The sequence below is a fragment of the Colobus angolensis genome, unplaced genomic scaffold, assembly GCF_000951035.1.
Source record: "Colobus angolensis palliatus isolate OR3802 unplaced genomic scaffold, Cang.pa_1.0 Scaffold22, whole genome shotgun sequence".
NCBI lineage: Eukaryota > Metazoa > Chordata > Mammalia > Primates > Cercopithecidae > Colobus > Colobus angolensis.
The window spans coordinates 5,276,393-5,284,732 of record NW_012115377.1 but is presented as its reverse complement, the minus strand read 5'-3'; positions in this window follow the sequence as shown (position 1 = coordinate 5,284,732).

The following is an 8,340-nucleotide window of genomic DNA, read 5'->3' as shown; positions in this document are numbered from 1 at the left end:
AGCTGTGGCAGACCCCGACCTCCTTCTTCAGGGCACCCAGCGCCGCCGTCTGCTTGGAGGCTGGGACGATCCCCGCCCCAAAACGCATGCCCGCCGGGTCACTTGGGAGGGCTCAGGGTCCCCCTTCCCCACCCCGGGGCCAGCCTCAGGGACCATAGGGCCCTCGCACACCCGAGACTCCATCTCCGCGGTCTCAGACGCTCCCGCCCCGCACGGCCGGGGGTCCAGGCGTCCCGCTCTGCAAGCACCGTTTGTCCTCAGCAGGTCCTGGCAGCTGAGCAGCGCCGCGCGCTCCGTGGAGGCTGCGGAGAGAGGCTCCTGCAGGTAAGGCCAGGGACTGGGGAATCCTCCCCTCTCCCGTGGGGTGCGGGGTCCCCCGACTCGGAACCACGGAGCGAGCCGGCAGTCGGAGAGCGCACACGATGTGCACACAAGTCGATGGGAAACAAACGCGCGGGGACTCGCACACACACAAGTACGCCATGTGCACACGCGTGAGTGCCCACGGCCAGAAGATGTACACACACTCTGCTCACACTCAGACGCGAGCAGGACGCCAGGGCACAGGTGGTGCGCCATGGAATGGGGGTTTTGTGTCCCCAGGGGCGTCGGACGCAACGCTTCCCCACTGAGGGTCACTCACCCTTGGACAATAGGATACTCAGGATCACAGCCCACAGGACTGTGGCGACCAGGACTGCCAGGGCCAGGAAGAGGGGTCTCCGGCTCCAGTGCACCCCGCGTCCCCAGTGCCCTGACAGGACAAGGACGGCATGCTGGGTCCCCTAGGACTGAGTCCTGGAGGCCTGGGTTCCTCCCAGGAAGCTGAGATTCAGAGAAGTTAAGTAACTGTGTGCATGGCCACACAGCTTCTAAGTGGCAGAGTTAAAATTGGACCCTGGTCCAACTGGCTCTGTGGCCTGTGGTGTCTTTCCTGCACCCACGACCCTGGCCCGTCTTGGCTCTTCCCTCCCCTCCCCCATCAAACCCCAGACACTGGGACAGGGATGAGGCAGTCTGGTTGCTCATACCTCCGGGGACCTCCTCCGAGCTGCCACCCCACTTGCTGTACCTGGTGGTGTCCATGGCGGTGCAGGCACCCAGTCCCTGGCAGAGATATAAATTTCACCTCCGTCCTCACTGGACCTACGCACTTCCTTCCTTCCCATTTTCTTGGACTCAATTCCTGGCAACAGGGACCCAAGGACCAATCACAGAGTTGGGCCCTTTCTGGGCTGGGCTGAGCTGGGCTGGGAGTGAGGCGGGGTATTCCAGCCTCCCGGTCCTCGTCGCTGCAGCTCCATCCCCAGGCTGGTGCTGGAGGCTTCTCTGCTGGCTCCTGAGAAAGCCCCCAAGGTGTAGCTCCCCAGGCCAGTTCAGGTCCCTCCTCAGAGGCTGGGTCTGAACCTGAACTTGATTCAGTCCCTCTGTGCCAGAAGAGAGCAAACACAGGTTTTGTTGAGGAGGTGGTCTGCTGAGCTGCCGGACTCTACCACTCGCTGGGTGGTGGATGGGGGTGTGTAGTGTGTAGCTTCAGGAAGCCTCAATTTTCTTTTTCTTTTTTTCTTTTGAGACAGAGTCTCCCTCTGTTTACTGGGCTGGAGTGCAGTGGTGCAATCTCGGCTCACTGCAACCTCCGCCTCCCAGGTTCAAGCAATTCTCTTGCCTCAGCCTCCCGAGTAGCTGGGACTACAGGTGTGTGCCACCATGCTTGGCTAATTTTTGTATTTTTAGTTGGTTGCAGCGAGCCAAGACTGCGCCACTGCACTCCAGCCTGGGTGACAGAGCGAGACTCCATCTCAAAGTAAACAAGGAAACAAAAAAAAACCCATAAAGGTACCAATTCTTCCCAATTTAACCTACAAATTAACTACAGACTAAATATAAATTCCAGCTCAATTTCTTTGAGGACCTTAACAAACTTATTCTAAAATGTATGTGGAGGAATAATTTTTCATGAATTGTAAGTCACTTTAGGGAAAAAAAAGTTAATATAGGAAGACTAGCCCTACCAGACTGTAAACCACATTTTGATAAAACATTAATTTAAAAAAATAGTGTGGTGTTGGTGTAGAAAGAGGCAACTAGATTAAATGGAAAGAATATAACACAATTGGATTATGTAGAACAAGATTTTGGGAAAACTGGTTCAGTATATGGAGAAAAAACTCCTCCTTTACAACATATACAAATCTGGAATTCAGCAGCATCTCAGAGCTAATGATAAAAGACAAAACTGTTAGGCTAATTGAAGAAAAAGTAGACACTTGTCTTTGTGGCCTAGAGTTGAGAAAAACTTGAAGTTGATCCCATAGCAAAGGAGAAGAAAAGATACATTTGACTATATCAAAATTAAGAATCTCTGTTAAACCAAGGACATAATAGATAGAATTAACAGGTGAGTAGCAGATGGGGGGAGATAATTGCTGCTTATAAATTAAAAAAGCAATTTATTCCAGGAATATGCAAAAATACTTCTGCAAATTAAAAAAAAAAAAAAAAAAGAAGAAGACAGTCGAGCATGGTGGCTCATGCCTGTAATCCCAGCACTAAACGTAAGCGTATTTTCTTTAAAAAACTAGTGTAAGGGCATGTATCAAACACATCAGAATGAATGTCTATGGTACAGAGGGAGGAGGAAGGGTTAAACATTAACAGTTCGCAATGCTTAGGAGACGCTGAAGGGTTAACAAAACTTAGCTTCCTAGACTGTTCCTTCTAGAAGTTCCCTTGTTCCCAAACCATTTGACTCATCTTGCTTTCATCATCAGAAACAGAGCCATGTCAACAGGCACTGAAAGCTGACTTAGCAGCAGGCTTAACCGTAGGGCAGAACTTTTTGGAGGGCACACCCTCTTCATTACGAGGCTTTCAGGGACAGGTGCTCAATGGGAGGAAATCGGAAAAAACCACAAGGATTGCACAATCTCCGTCCAAGACCACCATCAGAATGTGTTCTGGGGAAAGGATTTAGATGGCAGTGTTTCATCGGCCCTTATGGAGGAGATAGATTAGTTCATTTGGGAAATTGGAGGAGGTTTTCTGGAAGACATAGCATGGGACGTGTGGCTTCGAGGACATGTGTATTGTGGACCGAGAAAGGAAGGACACAGGCACAGGGCACAGCCAAGGCAAAGGCAAGGGGGCAGGAAAGTGGGGCTCTGCTGGATACACCTGTGGCTGAAGCTGCCTTGGCGAGCTGGGGCGGAGCTGTCCAGCTTAGCGAGGAAGCCAAAAGGCTGCCCATCAATGTCCTGTGCCCAGACCTTGCTGCAGGGTAACTGAGAGGGGAAGAGAGGTCCTAGAAGGAGGCAACAGATCTCCACCCTCTATCCCTGGCCCAGGACGAGGAAGGGAGGCCTGTTTCTCAGGTGGGCGGGAAACATGTAACAAAGTAATTTGAAGACGATATGATGGGTCTGGGAAGTATAGGAGACTGTGAGAACCACTGGAGACACTGGCTGAGCCTGGAGGATCCGAGAGGGCTTCCTGGAGGAGGTGATGCTTGAGGAAGGATTCAGAATTATTCCAGAGGAGATCAATACATTAATGAATGTTCTCAATATGGTATCAGCACATGCAAGAATAGAGGATAAGGGAACAGGACTTGTTGGAGAAGCTGAGACTAATTCAGGGGCAATCATCTGGGGCTAGGGGGTCAGCTGGGGTCACATCATACAAGGACCTGAAGAGCAGGGACAAGAGGTTTGGACAAATGTGGGAAGAAGGTGAAAGTCACAAGATTCAGCTGCAAGGCCATGACCACTCTGGTTTCCATTCTCTGCAGAGATGAGAGGATTGTTGTAACCAGGGAAGCCAGCCCACTGCGAGGGCATGTGGCACATTCGTTGTCGCTGTGAATTTTGGCTTTGCTTTTTTATTACGAAGCATGCAAAGAGGTATGTAGAAACAAATATAAACACTGATGCCTTCCACTCAGCTTTTTCAAGTTTTGACATCTTCATGTATTTCAGATCACCTTAAAAATAAAGCATCATCACACAACAAATCATAACAAATAGAGTGGAGATTCCTTGTACCCCACCCTGCTCCTATTCCCCTTCCTAAGTTAACTGCCCTCCCAAACTTGGTGTTTATCCTATTTAAAATGGTTATGCATGTACCCAAGGACAATATTTTGGATATTTTTTTTTGCGGGGGAAAGGAGTCTCACTTTGTCACCCAGGCTGGAGTGCAGTGGTATGATCTCAGCTCATTGCAACCTCCGCCTCCCAGGTTCAAGCAATTCTTCTGTCTCAGCCTCTTGTATAGCTGGGACCACAGGCACACGCCACCACGCCCAGCTAATTTTTATATTTTTAGTAGAGACGGGATTTCACCATATTGATCAGGCTGGTCTTGAACTCCTGACCTCAGGTGATCCACCCGCCTCAGCCTCCCAAAGTGTTGGGATTACAAGCGTGAGCCAGTGCGCCTGACCTATGTTGATTTGTTTTGCACATCTGGAAACTTTACAGGAATGTTACCACATGGTCTATATCCTTACGCAACTTGTTTTTGTCCTCTCTACGTTACACTTACGAAATATATCTATTCAACACTCATTATTCATTTAAAAATGAAGACAAGCACAAAAAGTAAATGCTTAGTAAACAGAGAACATAATAAAGCTTTCTTAATTTGAGAAGTGGCAGTTTTCAGGATCCTACAGAAATATCTTACATAATACTAAAATATGAGAAACATTTTAGGTAAAATGAAGAACAAATAAAGATGTCCACGGTTTAGTGGGTTGATTTACATCTCCCTAAAAGACTTGCTGAATGCCTAACCTCTGGTATCTGTGAATGTGACCTTTAAAATTGGGAAATAGGGTCTTTTTTTTTTTTTTTTTTGAGATAGAGTCTCACTCTGTTGCCCAGGCTGGAGTGCAGTGGTGAGATCTTGGCTCACTGCAACCTCTGCCTCCCAGGTTCAAGTGATTCTGCTGCCTCAGCCTCTTGAGTAGCTGGGATTAAAGGCATGTGACACCATGCCCATATTTTTAGTAGAGACAGGGTTTCTCCATGTTGGTCAGGCTGGTCTCAAACTCCTGACCTCAAGTGATTCACCTGCCTCAGCCTCCTGAAGTGCTGGGATTACAGACATGAGACACTGTGCCTGGCCGAGAAATAGGGTCTTTGCTGATATAACTACATTATGGTAAGGTCATGAGAGTGGTCCCTAATCCAATATCACTGTGTCCTTATATGAAGAGGAGAAAGATACAGAGGGATACAAAGGGGATACAAAGGGGCAAGAGGGAAGAAAACCACATGAGAAAAGAGGCAGAGAGTCAAGCCAAGGGTCTACAAGCCAAGGAATGCCAAAGGTTGTCGGCAACGGTCACTGACCTCGATTCCTATTGTACTGAACAAAGCATGTTGAATGCAGGAATAGAGATAACGGCAAAAGAGTATATTTGGAAGAAGGCGTCAGGGGTCTCCTTGCTTCTAGTGAACAAGGGCCCTGAGCTTTAGAGCCCTTCACATTTTATCGGGTAGATAAAAGTAAATAAAAGTCCTGGAGTTTTCTTCCACTGAGGGGGATATGCATTGTAAGATCCTTTCTGTCCTGAGAACTGGCGGCTTTCCTTTTTAAAATGTCCAGTTTTCCCACAATTATAACATTTTCCCGCTTTAGGGCTTAATCCTCGGCTCCTTTGAGATTTGTCAACTACTAAATCTGCCATTGCTTCCGCTAACATTGCAGAGCGATGAAGGTCAGTTCCTACATCCTGACAAACTCTGAGAAAATTTCCCAAGTTTTTAGTACACCTCACGGGTGCCGGTGCAAGTTTACAATCTGCGTTTGCATTCTCAAAAGCTAAAGTTAAGGTTAGCATTTCTGTGGCAGTGGCATGTGGAATTTGACACTTCACTGCCTCTTGTAATCTTGCAAGAAATTGCGCATAGAACTCCTGTGACTCTTGCATGATGTGTAAAAAGAATTGTACTGTGACTCCCTCTTCAAGAATTGTGGCGCACTTAGCGTCTCGGAGTTCCATTTGATGTTACAGGTCTGAATAAGGGCCATTACCCAATAGCAAATCCTCTGCAATGTCTCCGTGTCCGGCAGCACGATTCTGTCTATTCTAGTCTGTACACACTTCTTGCCCATTTAAATTCCATGTCAGATATGCACTAGCACACAAGTAAGTTCGAGCCAAGTGTTTTACATCAAAGGGTAGAAGGCGCATAGCACCAAATGCAGATTCTGGCAATCCTAAAGTAAATGGGCTCTGTATCCCATTATTAACTATACTGGTTTTTAATTCCTTCAACAATTTAAACTCTAGTGGAGTGTGTTCATGAATAAACTGCTGTGGATTATTTGAATCAGGACTTACGGAAATAAGAAAAGCGCAAGGTCCTAAGGGCTCTCCAGCTACGGCGGCAGAGCGTAAAATTCTTTGTATTGGGGTTTCTATTCCTGCTACCCAAGGAGGCGGTACAGATGTTTCTGCAACTGGAGGTGGCGGTATAGGCCAATTTTTATCCTCCCTCTCCTGTTTTTTATTTTCGGTTGAAGCTGTGGGTGGGACAACAGATTCTTTCAGATTTTTAGACTCAGCTTGCTGTCCAGCAAAATAACAAGGAGATAACGGCAGAAGTACAGTAGGAACTAGACTCCAAGTGGAGAATACAGAAGAATTAACTTTTTTTTTTTTTTTTTTTTGGAGACAGAGTCTTGCTCTGTCCCCCAGGCTGGAGTGCAGTGGCCGGATCTCAGCTCACTGCAAGCTCCGCCTCCTGGGTTTACGCCATTCTCCTGCCTCAGCCTCCCAAGTAGCTGGGACTACAGGCGCCCGCCACCTCGCCCGGCTAGTTTTTTGTATTTTTAGTAGAGACGGGGTTTCACCGTGTTAGCCAGGATGGTCTTGATCTCCTGACCTCGTGATCTGCCCGTCTCGGCCTCCCAAAGTGCTGGGATTACAGGCTTGAGCCACCGCGCCCGGCCTCAGAAGAATCAACTTTAAGACCTTTTTTGATGAGCCTGTTTTAATCCTTCTGCTGCTCTGTCCCAGTTTTCCACATCAAGGGTGCCTGCCTGTGGAAACCATGGGTGATGCGTAATAACATTTTGTGGCTTCTGCAGGAGGTTAGTTAGTGTCTGCAAATTAGCCTGAGCTCCAGACTGTCTCAACAGAACTTTAAGCAACTGCACATAATGTTTTTCTTCAACAGACAAATTCTGCCCCATGTTACCCTGATTCAGAAAACTTCCTGTTCCCAGTACTGCTTTAGAGCACTGACCTTATATCGCTCCCAGTACCCCTTTAGGGCACTGACCCTAAACCCGCTGCTGGGAGACTCGTCCCGGCGTCCCTGTTCATCTTGTCATTTTCAGTTCCTCTGCTCCAGCCGACCTTCTTCGTTCATGTCCTCAGGTCCCTGTGTTCAGACACCACTTTGCAAGGTCCTCAAGTCCCTGTTCTGGGTCGCCACTTTGCCATGGATTCTATCCCTGTTGTACTGAACAAAGGATGACAAATGCAGGAATAAATATAGAGACAAAAGAGTATATTTGGAAGAAGGGGTCGGGGGCTCCTTGCTTCTAGTGAACAAGGGCCTTGAGCTTTAGAGCCCTTCGCATTTTACTGGGTAAAGGAGATGGGGGCAAGGGTGGTTGTCAGTCAGCAGCTTGATTTACAGCAGGTTTGTAAGACTGCATTCTTCGAGCAATAGGCTCTAGATGTCCCAGTAGATAACCTTAATGAGCATGGTGCCAGGGAGGGATTGCCCTCAGCAAACCTTCTGGCAGTAGGTGCAGTCGTGAGTTTGCCCACATCCTGCATTCGTGCTTAACAGTTTGCTGTTTGATCATATATCCTCCAGTGAAATGCTGAGTTGGTCACGATCCCTTTGGCCTTTTCAGCTCCCAACAGGCAATCACCAGAATCTAGGGAGAGGCAGGGAAGGATTCTCCCCTACATGGTTCAGATGGAACATGGCCCTGCTGACACCTTGATTTCAGACTTCTGGCCTCCAGGACTGTGAGATAATAAATTAGCATTGTTTGGAGCCTCCCAGTTCATGGTAATTGGCTACAACAGCCCCTAGCTGCCTGATACTGGTGGGATAAGGGGCAATTTCCACAATCCTACAGAAACTCCGTAATAATTAAATATGAAAACCATATTTGGTAAAGTCAAGAACAAAATAAAGATGGCCCTCTTGCTATTTTGCCAATGCAATAAGAAAATAAAAAGAAGCCCAGTGCAGTGGCTCATGTCTGTGCATCCCAGCACTTTGGAAGGTCAAGGTGGGAGGACTGCTTGAGCCCAGGAGTTCAAGACCAGCTTCCACAACGTTGGGAGACCCCATTTCTGCAAAAAAA